Raw genomic sequence first — 23,920 nt, 5'->3', positions numbered from 1 at the left:
GTTAAGGATATTCGGTTGGACAGCAGTTTTGTTGGCAGACACAAAGCCCTTACTGGTCTGTAGAGGTCAACGATTTAGATTTACTTTTAGAAGAATATCGAAATATTGAAAACAATAATTTTTCTTCGTAATCTGTTTACCCTCCAGGGTTGGTTTTCCCTCAGACCTCAGTGAGGGATCCCACCTCTACCGCCTCAAGGGCAGTGTCCTGGAGCGTGAGATCTGGGTCGGGGAATACAACTGTACCTCGCCCAGGCGGCCTCACCTGCTATGCTGAACAGGGGCCTTGTGGGGGGATGGGAAGATTGGAAGGGATAGACAAGGAAGAGGGAAGGAAGCGACCATCGCCTTGTTAGGTACCATCCCGGCATTTGCCTGGAGGAGAAGTGGGAAACTACGGAAAACCACTTCCAGGACGGCTGAGGTGGGAATTGAATCCACCTCTAGTCATTTGACCTCCCGAGGCTGAGTGGACCCTGTTCCAGCCCTCGTACCACTTTTCGAATTTCGTGGCAGATCCTGGAATCGAACCCGGGCCTCCGGGGGTGGCAGCTTTTAATTTGGACAGATGGGCTGTGTGGCTCCGATGGGTAGTACACTGGATTTCTAAATTTGAGTTGGTGGGGTCGATCTCGGCTAAGCCCGACGGTATTTCAAGGTGCTCAGATACACCGGCCTTATTTCGGTAGATTTACAGCTCGTAAAGGAACTCCAGGACGTCAATTCCGGCTCCTCGGCGTCTCCAAAAACGTTGTAAGTAGTTAATGGGACGTAAAACCAATAACAGGATCATTATTAATTCATTATTTCAACGACTGGAATACTAAACAGAATTGTCTTTCGGGTTTATACCGTATGAGAAAAATACTTAGTCTGAAATAAATGTGGACGTTTCTTAAAGATCTATACTGTATTTCTTTTCCTCGGGGGAAACGTCGGCTGTTCTTATTATGCGGAAAGGGTTTAACTGATTGATAATGAACAAGTACATTCTAACCGATGCAACAGATAGTGGTGAATTTTGTCTTTCGAGCACGTGAATTGCGCGATCATGCTCTCAACTCCAATCAGGAGAGGCAAGGGAAGAGTTCCATCCCTTCCTGGAATGAAGGTATCGGCAAAAGGAAGGAAAGGGCTACGGAGTGCGTGAAAGTGGAGAACTCCCTCAGACTTGTAAATCGCATATGGTTGTCATCGAAAGAGAACAAGAGTTGACCAGAGAAAGTCACACTAATAATGGTGACTAATAATGGCGACAATCACAGTGAAGTCTGTACGATGTTTAGCTGTCTTCATCTGTCTGCTAGAATCTAGTCCTGTCCAATCCCATAAGTTCCTCAGCCAGGAGTGTTTCCTTCGACCGCGACCTCTGCGTCCGTCAGTTTTACCCTGCATGATCAATATTTAGGTAGGTTGTACATTTCATTCCTTATAATATGCCCAAGGTTGGCTGACTTTTTTTCTTGATTGTACACATCAACATTCGTTCTCTCCTCATGCGTTTGAGTACAGCAGCATTGGAGACGTGTTCAGTCCACGAGATCCGGAATACCCTTCGGAACACCCACATCTCGAAGGCATTTATTCTCTTAATGGTGTTACATTTCAGAGTCCATGTTTCAGCGCCGTACAGTAGCACTGGATATACAAAACATCTGACGAAGTTGTGACGTGTCTCCAAGCTGCGGCTTGTGTCACACAGTGGATTCCTCATTCTCAGAAAGCTAGTACGAGCCATCTCTATTCGTACAAGGATCCCTAAATCCGGGTCTAAGCCCTCAGTAATCCAGTGTCAAGGTACTTAACTCTGCACTTGTTCAAGTGGTTCCCCAGAAATGGTCATAAGAATGTCCATATTACGTGTTCTGGAAATGGTCACCACCTTGGTCTTGTCGGTGTTAATTTTGAGACCAAGTTATCCCCTTCTGCTACGATTCTCTCTACCAGACACTGAAGACCTCCAGTGCTGTCAGCCAAGATGACAGTGTCATCGGCGTACCTCAGATTGTTGATCAGCCTACCGTTAACTTTTACTCTATCTTCCGCTTCTTGAAGAGCAGCTCGGAAGATCCCTGTTTGATCCTAGTAGCGCAAGTCTCGGAGTTTCCAATTCTTATAGAAGCCTTGATGTTCATACAGCTTTTCGACAAATGTAATATCTTCGCTATCTACTGCTATTGTGTTCAGAATTCGGAGAAGTTCGGAATGTTTGTCACAATCGAATGCACGGCCATAGTCAATGAAGCAGATATATACATCTTTAGACTAGTCTCTACAATTTTGTAAAAGTGTCGTCAGGCAGAACAAGGCCTCACGTGTCGCAAAGCCCTTACGGAAACCAAATTGTTTGTCATCTATATCCAGTTCGCATCTTTTATGAATTCTGAAATGTATAATATTCAGAAACAATTTGACTCATGAGACTAATGGATTGGTATTGGCTACATCTAGTTGCATTTGGCTTCTTAGGAATGGGGATTAGAATTGACTTCAGTCATTCTTGTGGGATGTATCCTGTCCGGTATATATATAATTAAATAACAATAAAAGTAAAATAAAATAATAAAAATAATAATTTCGAGCGGCTATTGCTAGCCTGGTGCAGCCCTTGTAAGGCAGATCCTCCGACGAGGGTGTGTGGCACCGTCCGTGTATGGGAAACTGCGTGTTATTGTAGTGGAGGATGGTGTTGTGTATGGTGTGTGAGTTCGAGGGATGTTGGAGATATTGTAAAATCCCAGTCCCCGAGCTAGGAGAATTAACCATTTACGATTAAAATCTCCGGGGATCGAACGTGGGGCCCCCTGAACAGAAGGCCACTAAGCTGACCATTCAGCCAAGGTGCCAGATGATAATAATAATCACATTGGAACGGGGCTATGTTGAGAACACGGCCCCAAGTTCCAACGTTGACTACGTAGCAGGTGATACGTATCGTTGAAATAAAGAATCTGGTCGGTATCGGTATGAAATGTTATTGCTGACATTCTGTTTCTTAATTCTAACGTATTCGGGAAATTCTTGATGAAGTTGCGGAATTACGTTGAACGTGGCTTGCTTTTCATCCTTTTCAAACCACAGTCGGTGACAAATACCGAAAGGATATCCAAATTCATTATTGTAGAACTTAGCACTGAAATGTGTAGTTGTCGATCGCCAAGTCCTACCGTAATCGTCGCTTCTCTCATACGTTTGTGGTAACTGCTCCAGAGCCTCTTCCCCAGGGAAGATCAGTATCTACAATCATTTTTCACCAATCGGACGGTAGATGTGCTCGGCTGGGGTTAAAATAGCGCGACGCTCGGTCGCCTTAACTTGTAGACGCTCTCGATAACCCTTTTGACGCTCGGCATTTGTGATTTTGACTTTTAAAAATTTTGATAAGCCTCTTTATACTCTCGGGTGCATTTTGTATAATTTTGAAACTATTTATTGTCCATATTTCGTGACATTTTGGGAAAACGAGAAATTTTTCAGACCTCACCGAGCCACAGTTTACTTAAATGTTTAATATTTTGTATAGTATACCGTATTGTTGTAAAACTCACTGAGAAAATCAAACGACACCTCACCCGAAGTGCTACCACACCGAAGTCCAGGGCTATACTGTCAATCGCGCGGTACGTTGATTTTAGTATTGGCGCTATAACATCACACTGAGGCCAGACTGGGCACGCCGGTCCTTCCCCTTTACAATGAAACATTGAACACTGGCGTCTCTCGTGTTGTCTAGAAATTATTTCGACTTGTAACGCTCACTGGTCCAACTACACCACGAACCTACCACGCTGGCGTAGCAGGGGGAGAGGTGATACTTCAGTGTGGCGCGTCCCAGGTGGCGGATATGGGGGTCCTAACCGGCTTGCTGGCGGACTTGAGCAAAATAAAATAGCTCTCGTGGACCAAACTCACACACAGACGAAGAATACACCCACGGTATCCTCTGCCTGTCGTAAGAGGCGACTAAAAGGGGCGACCAAGAGATGATCGAATTAAGACCATGAGACTACTTGTAATTGGTACCGTCACCGGGAAACACCATGGGTCGCCTTCACTTGACAGTGGTACCACTACGTTAGGTACACAATGGGTTTTTGATTCGTAGCAACAGTGTGTGATCAGGATGGATTTTACAGTACCCGTGATTAGTGCTACTACATGCCAAACACCACGGGCTTACGTTGCCTGTAATTAGTACCACTATATGAGCGACACCGTGGGTCTGCGGTGCTTATGATTAGTACCCACTATGTGAGGAACACCATGGGATAGTACGAGTCCCTGTTATTAGTACACCTATGCGAGGAACACCATAGGTATGCGTTGCCTGTAAGTGGCGGCGCAATGTGAGAAACACCATAGGTCTGTGTTACATGTAAGTATTACATTACCTGTGAGTAGTACCATAATGTGTGGAATACCGCGAGCCTACGCTACTATTGATTAGTACCGCAACATGACAAATATCATGGTTCTACTTTTTTAGTGTTAAGTACCATTATGAGGGGCCGATGACCTGAATTTCGGACCCCTTTAGACAACAAGCATCATCGATTCAGAATTGTGGTTTAGAAGCAGTCCCTTGGTCAGTAATACTATTGTTTTAAGCTACCGTAGTTTCTGGAAATGTGGGACATTGCGGTCGGATCCACTGATTGTTTTAAATTCGCATTCATCCATTCATTCTTCGTCATCACGTTCTGAATTCTGGTCAGTGGATAATTTTAGACTTTTAAACTGCCATTATATTTCGTACCATTAGGGGCCGATGACCTAGATTTTAGGCCCTTTAAACAACAGTCATCATCATCATCATCATCGGTCCAGCTGCTGTCCCGAAAATACGGTATAGACGAATTCTGTTTCATATCCAAGTGGAAGGAATATCATACTCACTTGAAGGCCCATGGTTGCCAACCCACTCTTCGAATGTGAGAGTCCGTGGAAGGGTAGTGTGTGGATTAATTGTCCACGATGCCATAGATTGCTAGGCAGCCTGATATTTCCTTAGCAGAGTGTTAATGATAGATAACTGAAGTCAGATTTGAAGAAAATATGACAGTCATCAGAATGACGAGGAGAGAAGGTATTCGTGGATAATAAAAATTAAAAAGCAAGAGCAATGTAGATTGATGATGAAAGACAGTTTATCCATAGTAACTAAATCGAAATTGGGGTGGAGAAAACGCTCCTACAGAGAGAAGGCAGGATAGAAATACTGACGCCGAGAACTACTGTATTTTCCACTTATTACATATTTCCCCTAGCGGTATGTCTTATTTTACACATGACCCAAAATAATAATAACGTCAATATCAGTCCTTTCATGTATCTAGGTAAAGCTTGTTCTGGAGGTGGGATAGTATTGCCAATTTCCACTTTCATTTCCATAATCATTGTTTGACCATTGGCTGTGTAATGAGAATGTTGTAACTCATTAACATTCAGTGTCCTGTTTTCAGGACATTCGGTTTGAAATTCGACCTCTCAGTTAATCATATAAATCATACACAATTAATATCATATATAATTAATCAAATGTAATATTAATTGTGTCAACAAATACGTCCATTTACCAATAATTTGAACGAAATTTGTAATGTATTCGTCGTCACCTTATCAGTAAGTTGGCGTTTTTAAATTTACCTAAAACTTAAAAACATGGTAACTGATTATATACTGTACATTGCACTTCCATAAACAGGGCTGTGTTTAGAATGTCTCAAGTTCCTTAAATGAAAAAGAAATGTTAAACGGGCGGCACACAGCACACTATCGTTCGATCCGGTTCTTTGGTCAGCGGTGCCAACTGCCTGTGAACGTGCCTATGAACTACCGAGCGAAGGGACTCCGGCAGATGGGAAATAGTGCACGCCTCCCTCCCACGCCTGTCTTGCTTGTAGTCAAACAGCTGGGCCACTCATAATTCACTGTGAGCCACCAGACCTCAAGATACGTGCTGCTGACATACCTGCCTTCGGCACGGTTGTTAGTACAGAAAACAGGGCGAGATGGCCGTGCGGTTAGGGACGTGCAGCTGTGAGCTTGCATTCTTGAGGTAGTGGGTTCGAATCGCACTGTCAGCTGCTCTGAACATGGTTTTCCGTGGTTTCCCATATTCACACTAGGCAGATGCTGGGGCTGTACCTTAATTAAGGCCGCGGCCGCTTCCTTCCCACTCATATGCCTTTCCTATCCCATCGTTGCCATAAGACCTATCTGTGCCGGTGCGATGTAAAGCAAGACTTCCTCGTAGCCAAATTAGTTTGCATTCTAACCTGGTACTGCCTAAATATCCAGGCTCTACTCAACACAGATGATTGGTCTACAAGCCATTTTACAGATAGTGTATATTTTGCTGGATTAAGAAGAGACCAAGTTACAAGTACAGTAGCATGTGTGTTGTCACTTCGGAAGTCAAATTTGGGACGTTCGATATTTGGCCATAATGAGAATGGATCCCCAGGGATACAGAAGGTGTTCGAACACGAGAACAGGATTCTCTGGAAACGAAAGCGTTCGGGGTAATTTCCTTCATGAAAATGATTATGAATCATTTAAGGGTACCAATAAAAACGGTTGCGACATCTCTGGGAAGGCCCATGACGATAGAACAAGATGCTCAAATGCAAAATGTTAGTGTTTACAAAATGAAATGAATTAAAGGATATAATTATCTAACAGATGAGTTAAAATATTTGGCTGAACCTACAGTAAGATGTGTTATACAGCAGTGATTACTGTAACGTTAGCGAACATTACTTCTGGTATTCTTAATCTTTAGACAGGCATTTTAACGGTAAAAATAACCACACAACCCAATTTTCTTCAACTTTTAGAAGGAAAGTGTTATTTAATTAACTACTGTTACGGTTTCGGATAAGCCGAGATGCCGGAAATTTTGCTACGCAAAAGTTTCTCTGCGTATTAATAAACATACAGGAAGGAGGCGGGTGTATTTGAGCTCTTTCCTGTACCACTGAAATGAGCCGGGATCGAACCCGCCAACTCGGGAGCTTACTAGGCCTATTACCGCCGGAGCCACATATTTTGGCACTGAAATTTTTCAAGGCAAAGAAAGTAATTGAGGAACCATATAGAAATGAGCAGACTGTCCTTTCTTGATAACCATTTAATTATGTGAACTTGTCCTCGGCCCCCCCCCCCCGGCACTAAAAGCCATACGCCATTTCATTTAATTATGTATTTTACTAAATTTTATTTCCTTTCAACTACAACCGAGCGAGTGGCGAATGGTTTGGGAGATAGTGGGTTCGAACGCCACTACCGACTGTCCCGAAGATGGTCTTCCTTGGTTTATCACTTTCACACCAGGCAAATGGTGCGCCTGTACCTTAATAAAGGCCACGGTCGATTCCTTCCCATTCGTAATAGGCCTATAGGGAGAGTAACATCATTTCTAGGGGTGCTGATGAGTCGCACCCTTATTTTTATGCAAAACTCATAGCACAACCGTTGTGCAGGTTAGCGTACACTTATTAACCGCTTCGGTAAGTTAGCATTCTAACCTATTACTGCCACATCCCTCACCCTGCGAGATGACGAGCAGTCAGCAGACCTCGTCATCCGTTTTCTGGGGGATAGAGGTCTTTTTTTTTATCGTGTATAATAATGTCCTTGGTATTACAGTATGTTTTAACAACGCTTTTATCCCATTGACTCTGTTTTAGTTCGTATTTGGGTGCCGGGCTGAGTGGCTCAGACGGTTGAGGCGCTGGCCTTCTGACCCCAACTTGGCAGGTTCGATCCTGGCTCAGTCCGGTGGTATTTGAAGGTGCTCAAATACGCCAGCCTCATGTCGGTAGATTTACTGGCACGTAAAAGATCTCCTGCGGGACTAAATTCCGGCACCTCGGCGTCTCCGAAAACCGTAAAGGAGTAGTTAGTGGGACGTAAAGCAAATAACATTATTATTATTATTACGTATTTGGGTATTTTAATGTGTTATTTTAACTAACTTGAATGATTTATCTCTACTTCAAGGCAATGCCTTATTCCATCGCAAACTAGATTTTCTATAATTTTATTAGAAAATAAGGCATTGCGAATTAGATCCACTGATTGTTTTAATCTCATAATAATTTTTCATCATCGTTTATTTTAAATTCTAGTCAGTGTATATATTTTACCGTGGTGTAGGAGTAACGTGCTTGCCTCTTACCCGGAGGCCCCAGGTTCGATTCCCTGGCCAGGTCGGGGATTTTTATCTGGACCTGTGGGCTGGTTCGAGGTCCACTCAGCCTACGTGATTAGAATTGAGGAGCTATCTGACGGTGAGATAGCGGCCGCGGTCTAGAAAGCCAAGAATAACGGCTGAGGATATTCGTCGTGCTGACCACACGACACCTCGCCTTCGGGTTGAGCAGCGGTCGCTTGGTAGGCCAAGGCCCTTCAAGGTCTGTAGTAGTGCCATTGGGTTTGGTTTGGTTTGGTTTGGTTTGGTTTGGTTTGGTTTGGTTTGGTTTGGTTTGGATATATTTAATAATCATGTCCTTTTATTCCATCTTCTACCATTAGGGGCCGATGACCTAGCGGTTAGGCCCATTTAAACAACAAACATCATCATCATAACCTATTACTGCGTAAAAATCCGGGTTCTGTGACGAGTGACGTCGACAATGATGATTATTACTTTTCAGGAGCATTTTTCTAGTGGTTCAACGTCGCCTGGTGTGAAAATGGGAAACCACGGAAAATCTTGTTCAGGGCTGCCGACAGTGGGATTCGAACCCACCATCTCCCAAATGCAAGCTTACAGTTAGGCTACCCTAACAGTACGGCCAACTCACTCTGTCAGGAGAAAAATACCGAGTTCACCGGTTCCCGATTTTATTATTATTATTATTATTATTATTATTATTATTATTATTATTATTATTATTGTTGTTGTTGTTGTTGTTGTTGTTGCTGTTATTATAGTTCACTATCATTATCATCATCATCATTGGAGAATATGCGATCAAGGTTCTGAATTACTGCACAAGGAATTTCCATCACCAACACCTTCCTACCATTCCTCGTGCTGTTACTATTCGGTCGGCTCGTTTGAATGCTGTCTATTCCTGCTACAATCCAGACATTCATATTCAGAGCTGATGAGTACGCGTCTGTCCTTGTCTGGCTGCAGCATCTCGAACCTCGCACTGGGGACATATTCAGTGCGTTAAGTAGGTCGGCGTGTACAGTACAAGGCCTAAGTAACTCATGAATTATCCAACGTTAAGTATCGTGACACACATACCACTGCAGGGCCTACCCTCTGAACAAAATATAAAGTAATAGGTGATACCATATTGACATGGCCTCTTCTACAGGAAATATCAGTTTTCAGTATTTAAGACAATCTGTGAATGAACTTGAATTTAAAGTGTACAGTCTTCTAAATATGTGTGGTTGAATGACCTTCGACTCAGAGAGCACTTTGTTTGAGTCCGAGCCGGGCCATACTACGTATAGTTGATTCATTTAATACGGAGATTGAGTGCCTGTGTTCGTCTCAGTTATCATCATCATCATCGTTGTCGTCGTCATCTACACACAACACACCATATTACTTACTAATAAATACACCCTTACACATAGGCGATTGGGAATTAAAAGTGTGGGGGCAGAAATATTATTATTTTTGCTAGTTGCTTTACTTCGCACCGACACAGATAGGTCTTACGGCGACGATAGGACAGGGAAGGGTTAGGAGTGGGAAGGAAGCGGCCGTGGCCTTAATTAAGGTACAGCCCCAGCATTTGCCTGGTATGAAAATGGGAAACCACGGAAAACCATTTTCAGGGCTGCCGACAGTGGGGTTCGAACCTACTATCTCCCGAATACTGAATACTGGCCGCACTTAAGCGACTGCAGCTATCGAGCTCGGTAAAATATATATAGACAACAAATAGTACCCGAGTTAGTGGGATGAAGCGGACGGGGGAGGGGGAGGGGGGAGGTGAATAAATCAAACCTGAAACAACTGAAAAAGGCACAAAATGGTAAGTTTTTTCTCTGAGCGAACTTCGACAGAGAGGTAAAGATGGTCAGTTTACCAACTTAACTGCGGTAATAGCAGTTATTTGAGATTTTAATCCAATAATATACAGTAAAACTATCACCAAAAGAACAATATTACACATGTATTACAATTAACAGAAATACGTTGTGATTATACAATTAACACCAATTAGTATTTGACTATGCACTAAAAAAACTAACAGGCACCAACAATACTGCCAGACTGACGAATGCACGCGGCAAGGAAGTGAATCATACCTCAGTGTCAAAAAAATATAGCCGTGGTACCCTTCCTCATAGCACAGGCAAAGTCTCCAATATTTGCTATGGCGCTATGCAAATCGGTTAGCTATGACGAAGGACAATTTTATGCGCATTTCCGCTAATAATTCTGGTAAAAATTAAAGAAAATAAATAAAGGAATTATCTGATAAGAGAACAGGGCTTGTACAAATGACTTTTCTTAATAATTCCTAAATTCCTTGTTTCAGTCGGCTAAAATGGAATAAAAATGTATCTCCAAAAAGTTGCAAAAAGTTGATGATGATGATGATGATGATGCTTGTTTAAAGGGACCTAACATCTTATGTCATCGGCCCTCTCAAAAAAAGTGGGGGGGCAACTCCCCCCCCCCTCACCCCCTCCTAATCGCCGCTACTGCATAGGGTTGGCGTTGGAAGGGCATCCGGATGTAAAACTGGGCCAAATCCAGGACGTACCGACCTCTAGACGCTGAGGAAAAGGCCAAGGAAGAAGAAAGGAAAATGTCTATTAAATGTAAACTGTAACTAACTTCGTGTGACAGAATTTCATGCAGGTACACTGAGAGGTATACGAATTCGGCTTATATCTGCCAATGTAGATTTAACCAGTCTTCTTCCTTGCTTTTCCTAATTACTTGGTGTCGGCACTTTGTATCGATCTAACCCAGTTTTACGGCCGGATAGTTTTCTGACGCCAACCATATGTATGGGGGATAGCCTATATTCACTATTGCATGCTTCTCTGTTAATTTGTAGTGTGATGTGTTGTACGTAAGTGAAAATGTGTATTAAGACGAATACAGGCTAAACCAGACAAAGTCAAAACGCCTTACCTGGCTGGAAATCGAACCCGGGGCCCTCTAAACCAAAGGCCAGGTTACGCTGACCGTTCAGCCAAGGAGTCTGACAATGTGGGATGAATATGCAAGTCAACTAACAAGGGAATTATTTGGGTTGGACCACGCTGATTGCCATGAAACTGGGTAAGATGATCAATTAAGACATCAGAACATCGTTACAAGCCTGCCGATTTTACATAAGCTGTCCACAGCATGACAAAATGAGTTATACTGAACAGGAATCCGGCAGTTCCCTCCTTTGTGCCAGTAAAAGGCTATTAATAACATGCACGACCAAGATTTCATGACCGGGTGAGTTGGCCGTGCGGTTAGCTTGCATCCGGGAGATAGTGGGTTCGAATCCCACTGTCGGCAGCCCTGAAGATAGTTTTCCATGGTTTCTCATTTTCAAATCAGGAAAATGCTAGGGCTGTACCTTAATTAAGGCCATGGCCGCTTCCATCCAACTCCTAGACTTTTCCTATCCCATCGTCGCCATAAGACGTATCTGTGTCGGTGCGCCGTAAAAGCCACTAACAAAAAAAAAAAAAGATTTCATTACTTCTTCAGCTTGTCCCAGTTATTTCTGGGGTCTCTGGAGCCACCCAGCCTTATTAATATTATTTTTGTTTGTTTTGGCCGGGGGTTTAAGACTGGATACTCTTCCTGACGTCACGAAAATCTTAAGATGAAAACCTCGACCCAGGATTGACCGGAATTCGAACCTCCCCACGACCACCAAGATTTCATATTATATAATATTTTTGCTTCCATTATAAACGATGGTGTTTTGGTTATCAGTCCCTTCAATGGTTTCATACAGCTCTCTATGCCACCCTATCCTATTCTGATCTTTTCATTTCTACATAACTGCTACACCCTACATCTAATGTAATCTGTTTGTCATATTAATGCCTTGGTCTACCCTTACTGTTCTTACCGCCTACACTTCTCTCAAAAACTAACTGAACAAGTCCTGGGTGTCTTAAGATGTGTTCTTTTCTTCTGATCAAATTTCACCAAATTCCTCTCACCAGTTCGATTCAGTATCTCTGTATTCGCGATTTGATCTACCTATCTCACTTTCAGTAATCTTCTGTAACACCACATTTCAAAACCTTGTACTTTCTTTCTTTCCGAGCTAGCTGTTATCCACGTTTCACTTCCATACAATACCACGCTCCAGAGAATGTCGTCAAAAACACCTTTTTAATTCCTCTAGAATTGAAGTGAGCAAATTTCTTTTCTTAAGAAAGACCATCCTTGCTTGTGCTCGTCTGCATTTTGAGCCCGCCTTCTGCTCGGCTCCTTCGAGAGTGGTCCGCTTTGGGTCACAAGGCCCCGGGTTCGATTCGCAGTCGGGCTGGGGATTTTGACCTCATTTGGTGAATTACTCTATATCGGGGGCTGAGTCTTTGTGATAGTCTTATTACACATCTTCATTTACGTACAGCCTATCGCAATAGTGAAAATATCCCTTCATATAGGGTTGGCGTTGGGAAGGGCATCTGACTGTAAAACTCAGTCAAATCTGTGTAAGTGCCAACTAAAATTACCTGAGAAAAGGTCAGGAAAGAAGCAAAAATACGCAGCGTCATTCCATTCTACACCACTGTCAACTAACTGCTCCAAGCGGGCCAGCTATTTTCCAGCAATTAATTATAACAGGATATGTTCATCGATCATTCTCCCAAGTATCATTGAAATCTCTCCAGTCCAACTCAGAGTTGCGTTTTAAATAAACCCAACCACTACATGGTCATTTAAAACCTACCCAGAGATTGAAGTCCAGGAAGAACTTTCTGAAAACCAGTCTAACAAGAGCGGAAATCCATTGTGATAGGCACGAGTTGTGATCAGTCAGTACTGACCCCCAAACTTAAGAAAATCTCGACCTTGGGCATCAATAGAAATGCATCCTGTAGAGAATTCTCAAGCTGCCCACGTACTAGAGTCGGAAGGTCCAGGAGTAATCTCCAAAAATGGAGCTTCCTAACCCACATGACCAACTGTGACCGTGGATAGTCCCAGACTATGGAGCACTCAGTCAACCGCCAGCTGTTACATCGCATTTCTCCTGTCAACACCCAGTGCTCTGGAAGTTGTCCGTGGTTTAATAATACGGTATTTCAGTATACCTGGAGTTAGGTATTTTTTTATGTACAGTATCGTCGATCTTGTTTATAATGTTTTTTGACACTGATAATAATAATAATAATAATAATAATAATAATAATAATAATAATAATAATAACACAGGTCCCTGGCTCAAGAGTCAGAGTAATGGCCTTAGGTTCAGGAGGCCCTGAGTTCAATTACCGAACGGAATGGAATTTTAACCACGTCTGATTAATTCCTTTAACTCGGGGGGCTGGGTATTTATCTTCGTCTTGAAACACATCTTTTACTTAGAACTCATCACACTACTAATCATTATAGATACACACAATAGCGAATATATCCTTCTGCGTAGGGTTGGCGTCAGGCAAGGTATCCGGCCGTAGTGTTGACTTCAAGTAATTGGGAAAATACCAGGATTATTATTATTATTATTATTATTATTATTATTATTATTATTATTATTATTATTATTATTATATAAACTTAACTGTGCCGTAATTAAGGCCATGAACGCTACTTTCCCTATCCTCGCTCTTTTCCATCCTTGGTCGGCGGAAACATTCGATGTGTTAGTGCGACTTTACTAGTAAAAAGAGAAATAAAACAAAAACCATGGCGCTACAGCCCTGATGGGCCTTGGCCTACCAAGCGGCCGCTGCTCAACCTTAAGGCCTACAGTTTACGAGGTAAAAATGGAAATGGCATGTGTCTTTTTTAGTGCCGGGAGTGTCCGAGGACATGTTCGACTCGCCAGGTGCAGGTCTTTTGATTTGACACCCGTAGGCGACCTGCGCGTCGTGATGAGGATTAAATGATGATGAAGACGACACATACACACGGCTTCCGTGCCAGCGAAATTAAGCAATGATGGTTAGAATTCCCGACCCTGCCGGGAATTGAACCCGGGACCCCTGTGACCAAAGGCCAGCACACTAACCATTTAGCCATGGAGGCGGACAGCTTACGAGGTGACGCATATTCAGTGCGACGAATCCTCTCGGCCGTTATTCTTGGCTTTCCAGACCGAGTTGGCCACCTCACCGTCAGACAGCTCCTCAGTTGTTATCATACCACGCAGGCTAATGGATCTCGAACCTACTCTCAGATGCTGGTAGAAATCCCTGTCCTGGCCAGGAATCGAACCCGGGGTCTCTGGGTGAGAGGCAAGCACGCTACGCGTAGATAATGAGGCCGGCTTATAGACTAATTATTATTTATTTACTTATTTTTTAAATTTTTAAATTTATTCATTGGCAGGCCAAAGTCCAAGATGGTCGTATGCACCACGAGTGTATTTGTAGTAAGTTGTAATAACAATTTATCGCCAGTATCCTTTTATGTTGGGAAGTGTTCACTGATTTGTTATTGTTGTATTAACTGTATACAGTTAGAATATAGCAATAAAAACCATGGCCGCCCATAGGATAGTTTGTAGGGACTGGGGAATAGACCTAGGGGTATGTAGTATTTTTAATATTTTGGAAGATGAATGACGACTTGTATTCCAACGTAGAATACCACACACGGTATCCCCTACCACTTCTACGTAATACCGATGTTTAAATAATTTTCTTGAAAGAAAAGCACCTGACTATATTAGATTGTTTTCCTTTCCCTGAGAGCTAGGGGTGAGGGCGTCCCCAACTTGCCCCCGGGCATGGGCGCCCATGATAAAAAAAACTCAAAATTCAGTTGAGCATCTTTGTCATGTGTCAGTAGCAGACAGCACCTTTTCCACTGCTACGTCTTTGGGAATGAGAGGGTAAATCTACTGTCAAGAGGTAAACGAACTCCTCTAAGCTATCTGAGGGTGATCATCTGTGGTCCTGCCAGACCTTGGATGCTGCGCTCAAGGTGGCGAGGAGGATTGTGACGTCATCTGACCGCTATACAGAGTGCATCGGACAGTCCCCGTCAAAAGCTGTTTCCAAGCGTGTTTTTTCTTAAAACTGTGATTACCAGGACTGTGATATTTACTTTTCCTCGAGCGCTCCACATACGCAGTTCATTCTGTCCTCGTTCTACAACGCAACCAATCTTTTATGTCTGTGAATTATTAATGGATTCATTGTAATTGAAAGATTTGTGGTTCACAATGCCTGCTTGCATTAATTAATAGTATAGGAACGAGGTTAAATTAAAACATAAATCACATAATAACACTAAAATAAAACAACCAATTACAGGAATACAAATTATTACACAAGGAATTATATCAAAACTAGAAATTTCATGATAATGAAAGACGAAGAAAAATAAAACGAAATACATTAAAATATGAAGCAAAAATACATGGTAATTAAAATTAAGAGTAGTGAAAATAATTAAGAGCAATCGATGAGGAATGCATACGAAATTTACAGAAAATGAGTTGCATATGGCTTAACATAATAATTATAGTAGTCCCTCAGAAATTCACCCAAAATTTGCAAACCGTAACTTAAAATATTCTATTACAAGTAATGTCGCATACTAATTACAATTCAATCACATAAACATTCATCCAGTACCTTAAACTACGATTTATAGTATAGCGGTACGCCGACTTACTATCAACTTAACATTTTTAAATAAAACACCATTACATAGAATCACGTTACGCTATAAAGACAACAGTGTAGGGTGCGTAATGTTATATTTTAGTTAAATTTAGTCATTATAATTTGGTGTACAAGAGTGAAAGTTGGGTTGATTCATGGGCATCCGAAATGAAAATCTGCTTTACCGTTGTAAGTTACAATTTAGCAGAAAATTAAGATATTAATTTTGTTTATATTTGTTTTTGTTCTTCCTTATTTTATTGACTTGGGACAAGGTCATTCCTCCCATTCGGTGTGAATATTGCCTGATAGACAGTATTGTAATGCCTATACTAGCAAGTGTAATTACTATTAACAGTGTGTTTGGAATTAGAAAAGAAAATGTTTGACTGGAAATATGGTAGACAGTAGTTTCTCGCCCTGTTGACTCGGATTTCGTATTCGGCTCGGGTTAGATAAAGCAAATAAGAGAGGAAGTTCTTAAAATATCTTCTTCCAGTTGTCCTGCTGTCCAGTAACTTCTGTGGGTGAGGGCGGTAGTATAACACCCGCGGTACCCCTGCCTATCGTAAGAGGCGATTGAAAGGGTCCCCAGGGGCTCAGCTTGGGAGCGTGGGTTGACGACTATGGAGCCCTTAGCTGAGTCCTGGCATTGCTTCCACTTACTTGTGCCAGGCTTCTCACTTTCATGTATCCTCCCTTGGTCAACACTTCTTTCTTCTTTTCCGACCCCGACAGTATTAGAGCATTCGAGGCCTAGGAAGTCTCATTTTCACGCCCTTCGTGGTTCTTGTCTTTCTCTGGCCAATATCATTTTTCGAAGTGTCAGATCCCTTCAGGTTTTTCTCTCTGATTAGTGTTATATCGAGGATGGTTGATTAGTTGTACTTCCTCTTAAAACAATAATCACCACCACTACTATTCTAGTAATGAAAACGAAATGTTACTGGACGGTTCCCATGGCTCAGTTAATTTTAATATTGTTGAGCGACACTGACTTTGCCACAAGAAATCTTTAAGATACCAACAACAATGACATAGAGTGCGAAGTTTTATGACCGCCTTTCTAGAATCGATCTACTACTGGTCCACCGAGACAGCTATCATTTGAGAAAAAACCCCAGTGACTAACCGACCAATGACAGTAAGGTCTGTGTTAAAATGATTTTGAAGTTTGCTATTCAGTGCGCTTGACTAGGAGGGAAGAATTTTTTTATGCATTCAGGCATGCATGAATTCATTCATTCATTCATCATAGAACGTTCTCTCCTAAGCTGCTGGAGTTCCACTGCTGTTGTCTGAGAGCACTCATTCAAAAATTAAAGCTCCCTCCCCAGTTGCTTGTTATTCGTGACTGATAGGGAGGAGTTTTTATTCATTCATAATGACTGTTGTAATTGGAGAATAACTTTATACAGACTTGAGTCATAAATAAATATTCAATACTCCGTTCATATATAAATTTCCTCTACCTTCAGGGATTAGTTACACTGAAAATTTCAGCTGAAATATAGACATCTGAAATGTGTACTAATTCCAGATATATTTAGGACTAAAATTGAAATAGGACATATCAGAAATACCTTTTTCGCTGATGGTGTTATTTCACACAAACACTGATACAGCATTTTTTCTGTAACAACGGGATAGGAATATGTAAGTATTGGGAATGTATCGGCCGGGCATTTGCTTGGTGTGAAAATGAAAAACCATTGAAAATTATCTTCTGGGCTGTTAACGATGGGATTCCATTCCACTATATCCCGAGTGCAAACTTGAATTTACACGACCTGTAGCATGTAGCCAACTCACTCAGTCATGAGAATGGCCTTAAGGTGAGGAAGTACATCTTTCGCTAACTTACATTTAGTAAAATTCAAAATGTACTTCAATATCTAGACGTACTACCTAGACAAGAGTTTGCATGATTAATATACTGTGCAATACCACGCAAGAATTAATCCTCAGGTTTCAAAACACATATTAATTTATATAAAATTTACATATTAATTTTTGCAGAGAACAAGGGTTTGCGCTATAAATATTACAATGCTTTGAATATTTACATGATTCATTTGCTGAAATTATTTAAAGACATGTCAACAACATACTTGACAGTATCTAAGAAATTCAGGAAATAATTGTGACGTAGAATACGCCTATAGTTTCGGAATTGTACTTTGGCTGGTGAGCGTTACAAAAATATGAAAGCTTTCAAATCGAAATACTTGCCAGGAAACATGCGACGACCGTGTTCAGTATCTCTATATTAGGAGTATACTAAAAACAGCTTTGGCAAATCTGTCCGTCCATTCCACTGGACCGATTTGCTTCAGTTTTGCCCTATTCTCTCCGAAATTACCTGCCGGCGAATCATGCGACATTGATCGGTCTCTAAGTTCATCCAACTTTGAGTAATCATAAAATCAAATCATTAAACGATCACTCCAATAATTGCAGGCGAAGGTTTACCCTAACCCGCAATACATTCTGTACGTACTTAGCAGGTTGCTAGGCGACTAACACTTTCGTTTATATTCCGATATACTATATGGTTTTCATCCTGTAACTTCATTGCATGCAGCTATGTTTGATTACTTCCTGTCAAGCCAGAGAATATACACTTCCTTTGATGACAGAAGAATACTGTTCCCTGCTAGATACTCTTTGATTCTCTAACCTTTCCCAGTTTCCAAATATATTCAACAGATGGCAGAGCGTTCCTAATAACTTGCATGCCGCTAAGAGAATAAAAAGTCTACGTACAAACAGACCCCATCGTGATATACGCCTAAGAGATTATCTGGGAACACCTATCGAAGGATAATCTAGCTGCATTAGAAAGAATGAAGGCCATGTATCTTAAAAAGTTCTCTGCCTGACAATAAACGCTCCTCCGATACTCGCCTATGATCTCACAAGACAACCGTTCCATATACAAAACCACCACTATACCAAGCTTTACATCATGAACTGCAGGATAAAAAGAAGCTAATATATGGATAGATTTTTATCAAACAGACGGCATGATGACGTCAGAATGGATGAATTCTGACTACGAGCTGCGGTATAACACAACACGCTTCTTATTAAATGTTCATAAAACCATTAAAAAGGGCAGGCAAAACAATATGTCTACGACAGGCGTATCAAGACGAGTTATCTGACCTATTTATAATGAATGCTGCTCGTCTCTAAATTTTTTAATTGCTGGCGGGCAATTCGAACTCACCTTCTTCCGGGTGAACCGACCACGACTCTAATTATTCCCTTAATTATTCACATTTTGTACAAGTATGGACACTGACCCAAAAAATAAATTAATTTGAAGTCTATTGTACTTTTATTGACTTAATAGCGTATCAAAAAACCAAAACTCAACCCCATCGCACAACAATCCCGAAGAGCTGTGACCTACCAAGCGACCGTTCTCAGTAGAACTCTTCTGACGCTGTCCAAGGCTGAGGCTTAAATATGACGGGTAATGGTGAGAGCACGAGTCTTTACCAAGCCAAAAACAATGAAATGGACATGGAAGAACTTTACCCCCCGCCCCTCCAAAAATTCACATCGGGACCGAATCTGCGAATTAAGGAGTATGAATTGGATATAGGCTCTGACCCACCAGTGCAGTTAACTAGGTTATGTGCTGTATTTACCGCTTAAAGTTATCAATGAGGAATAAATAAATAAATTAATTAATATAAATTTGAAACGACTGGCCCAGTCTGCTAGAACTGCTTGTTTTTTACCTGCTATAGACATACATTCTATGATTTTTAAATGGAGCTATAAACAACTTTTCTTTCTTTTATTTCCTTACTATGTGCTTTACGTTGCACCGACACGGACAGATCCCATGGCGACGTTGGGATAGGAATGGGATAGGAGTGAGAAGGAAGCGGCCGTGGCTTTAATTAAGGTACAGCCCCAGCATTTTCCTGGTGTGAAAATGGGAAACCACGGAAAATCATCGTCAGGGCTATCGACAGTGAGGTTCGAACCCACTATCTCCCGGATGCAAGCTCACAGCTGCGCACCCCTAACCGTACGGCTAACAAACATTTGGTGGTGCGTACCTTATAATAGCGAAGTTGAGATAGAATTTTTGTTTTATTGTTACGATATACTATCTTTACGGTCTAAAGTAGCAGGTCTAATGCATGAGCAATGAACATTTTAGATCTAACTGATGAAGATAACATGTTGGTTTGCAAACTAAATAGAAAAGGAAGTACTTCGCTCTACACGAGACTTGCGTTTTTGTACTTTCAGGTATTGAAATTGTTTTATTATTATTATTATTATTATTATTATTATTATTATTATTATTATTATTATTATTATTATTATTATTATGCTGTCAAAAACACAATAAGAAATTCTAAATCATCGACAATGCTGGCCTTTGGTCACAGGGGTCTCGGGTTCGATTCCTGGCAGGGTCGGGAATTTTAACCATCATTGGTTAATTTCGCTGGCACGGAGTCTTGGGGGGTGTATGTGTCGTCTGCATCACCATTTCATCCTCATCACGACGCGCAGGTCGCCTACGGATGTCAAATCAAAAGACCTGCACCTGGTGAGTCGAACATGTCCTCGGACACTCCCGGCACTAAAAGCCATACGCCATTTCATTTCAATGCCCACCAAACGGCCCATTCTTGTGTTCGCACGCTTACCTACATTATAAGTTACTCTGTATATGTGTTATGTGGTAAGGGGCGGCAAACGATTAGATTTGCAATGTGTAGGTTAAATGAAATTTAAATTACACTTATTGACATATAAATATAGCCCGGGTTCTTGACTGAATTGTCAACGTTGTGGCGTTCGCTTCAGAGGGCCTTGTCTTCGATTACCAGCCGGCTTGGAGATTTTATCCGCATATGTTGTGTTCTCATTATCACACATCTTCATTTACGCACAACACAGTACAAATTGCCATCGTCACATCAGAACAAATGGTCACTACATCCCTTCATATAGTGTTGCATCAGGAAGGGCATCCGGCCAGAAAACTGGCATTAATCCACATAAAATTAGAGATATACAACTAAAGACCTTCACCAGTTAGTCATTAGTGGAATGTATTTGTCACTGCATATCATCCTTCCAGCAGGGTTTCCAGTTCCACGTGACTCGTAAACAGCCTGGTGTTCGCCACATTCTTTCGCTGATGGCTGAACTTTCTTATAAACAGCGAAGGAAAATATCACGTACTGGATACGTGTTATTTAAATTTATCGGTCTCTTTTCTTATCGTAAAGCCTATACAATCTGAAGCGATGGATATCTCCAAGCGCTTGCATAGGAGGTTAGTGAGTGGAAAATTTTACAGATGAACAACGAAAAATTTTCGCATCTCTGGAGACGTGAAATACAGGGTCTGTCATATAAACTCAGACCGAACGCATGATGTTTGTACTCTGCGCTACTGCAACTGCCTCAGTCGAACTTTCGTCGTGCACGGCCGCCCTGCTTTAAGCGTGTATACAATCTTATATAAAATCTTGCCTTTTAAAAGATGCTGGAACTGTCGTCCTTCCTGGGTTACACAGGCACTGTATCTGGTAACCACATTCTGGCTAACGAAAGTGAGTTCTGCCACTGTAATGTTTCTGATTTCATTCGTAATGTTTTCTTTCAATTCCTCCAGTGTGTGAGAATTTGTTCGATTCACTTTTTCTTTCCGTTTATCCCACAAGTAAAAATCACACACTGTCAGATCTGGAGAACGAGGGGGAAATAGACCGGCACTGATCACTCTGTCTGCAAACACTCCCGAGATTGTAAGAAGGGAATCTTCTGCTGTATGAGCAGAGGCTGAATCTTGTTGAAACCACCCACGCGATTTTTCTTCTTCCGTTAACTGATGGAAGAATAGCGTCAAAATGACATCTTGGTACCTCTCTGCATTTACTGTCGTCTCGAAAAAATAGGCCCAATTATTCGTCTTGCACTAACAACACACCAAACACCAATCTTCCTATCATAATAAGGGACTTCATAAGCATCGTTAAGATTTTCTGCACACCAATAGCCAGAGTTACGATTATTCACACGGCCATTAAGAAGAAACCAGAACTTTTGCATACGAACATATGGTGTTGCAATGATAACTGTCTCACCATGTTAACAGCTGAGATTCAGACTGGCGACTCATGCTTGCCAGGTCGAACACGTGCAGGCTGCTTGCAAGGTCAAGAACTATGCGCGCGCCTCTCATACTGGAGCTGCCGCAGCCCAGAGTACAAACATCACGCGTTCTGTCTGGGTTTATATGAGAGATCCTGTATAAGAAAGTTCACTTTGCCAATGTCGGGCTTTGTACAGTGAGCTGGACGCGTTTTGCAACACGGCCTTAGTTCTTACTCGTTGTGATAGTAGTTCTCCCTTCTCTCTCCTTGTCGTGACATGCACTAGCATTCAGCACTATGAAATTATAAACACATGGCACCCTCACACGTGGTGCAGTGGGTGAGCTGTAGGCTACAAAATTCGAGCCTACCGTAACAACTACAGCCCAACGTGAACGATTTTGTTTGTTTCCGAATGAATACACCTTGACGATGCCAGGCAACGAACACACAAAGTTTGGCCAACCCAAGTTCGACGCTAAATGCTTCACACCATGGCACATTATTCGGTCTCGTCTAACACGGCAGTTTTAGCATTCATGAGGCAGCGATTCGGTGTGGTGCTTCGCCTACAGCTGCTCAGAGATGGATACAGAAGTGGTGGCTGTCAGTGGCATTAGGTGTGTATTGGTCGTCTATCGGGCACAGGTTTAAATACTGTTGCTAGTAGGGAAGAAGACAACAGGTTAGTTGAAACTTCACAGGAGAATCTTTTCTTAAACCGGCGGAAATCATGCAGGCGACCAATTTTCCTGGATATTTATACGGTCCGTAAACGATTACGAGAAGCCGGACTCCATTGCAGAAGAGCTACCGCCAAAGAGAGTCACTTCGATGAACAGCTGGTCGATCGCTGTGCCTTTGCCGAGATTAAATCGTAATTGGAATCGTGTGATCTTCCCCGAAGAGGAATACTTTAGGAAGCTTGTTGAGTCAGTGCCACGACGGCTTCGACAAGTTGTTCAAACCGATGCATACTGGACGAGGTATTAAGTCATGTCTGAAACAGTCCTTTCCAAGACTAACATAATTAAAAGTACAGTACCAGATTTCGCAATACAGAGAAATACACACGCACACACTCTAATAAAAGTTTCGAAAACAATAATGCGTAGAGTAGGAATCGAACCCTTGTTCACCTTAACAGGCGGTTACGCTTCCTAGAACCAACTGGCATTCGCATCAGCGCGATGTGCATGGCATATATCATATTTACAAATTTATTACAGTCCTCTGAGGAGCCACTGATAAACTACGCGCTCATTACAAGCATTCGGAGTGGAAGTGCAAAGGCTGTCAGTAAAGTATGGTGCAGTTCAGTGGAGTAACCAAATCCAGTGAAAACAATGCCGACACCAACATTCGAACCGCGGACCTCCTGCCTGATAAAAAACGACCTTTCACCTACATTAACATTGACAAACCGTGAATTGCTTCAGTGGAAGTACAAAGGCTGTCAGTAAAGTATGGTGCCGTTCATTGGAGTAACCGAGTCCAGTAAAAACAATGCCGACATCAGTATTCGAACCGTGGACCTCCTGGCTGATAACCAACGACCTTTAACCTACATTAACATTGAAAAGCCGTGAATTGCCTTACATCGAACTTCACTTGACAGACGTGTCCTTCACTTCATGTAGTTATTTAACTTTTAAGGCATCCATCACATTGTATTCTTTTATGTTATTCTGATATGCGGACAGTTTCATTGTGTACTGACAGTCGCATTTCGTCAGGAACGTGTCTTTTTTAACAATAAGTAAGTTGCATCACTTTTTCTTGTAGCTGTACCGCCTCACCCGTCAATTTCTCTCCATACGTCAATTTCTGATTGTTCAACTGTAGGCCACATAATCCGAAAGTGTAGAGAAATAACATAGAAGATTCTTGCATTCTGCGCCATCAATAAAAGACATGAGATATCCTCCTCCTTTAAATGACGAAATATGCCTCCTCGTTCTTCCTCAAATCTGTACTCTCGTCTTCGACCA

At 41.9% G+C, this 23,920-nt stretch overlaps 1 protein-coding gene across 1 annotated transcript in view; it reads left to right on the top strand.

Moving 5' to 3' along the window:
• Positions 1 to 23,920, top strand: part of Lmpt (Limpet) — a 1,284,547-nt gene that overhangs the window by 114,567 nt on the left and 1,146,060 nt on the right. The window lies entirely within an intron of this gene.

This window comes from Anabrus simplex, chromosome 1 (genome assembly GCF_040414725.1).
Source record: "Anabrus simplex isolate iqAnaSimp1 chromosome 1, ASM4041472v1, whole genome shotgun sequence".
In the NCBI taxonomy this organism is placed as follows: Eukaryota; Metazoa; Arthropoda; class Insecta; order Orthoptera; family Tettigoniidae; genus Anabrus; species Anabrus simplex.
This window is presented reverse-complemented; position numbering and strand designations above follow the sequence as displayed.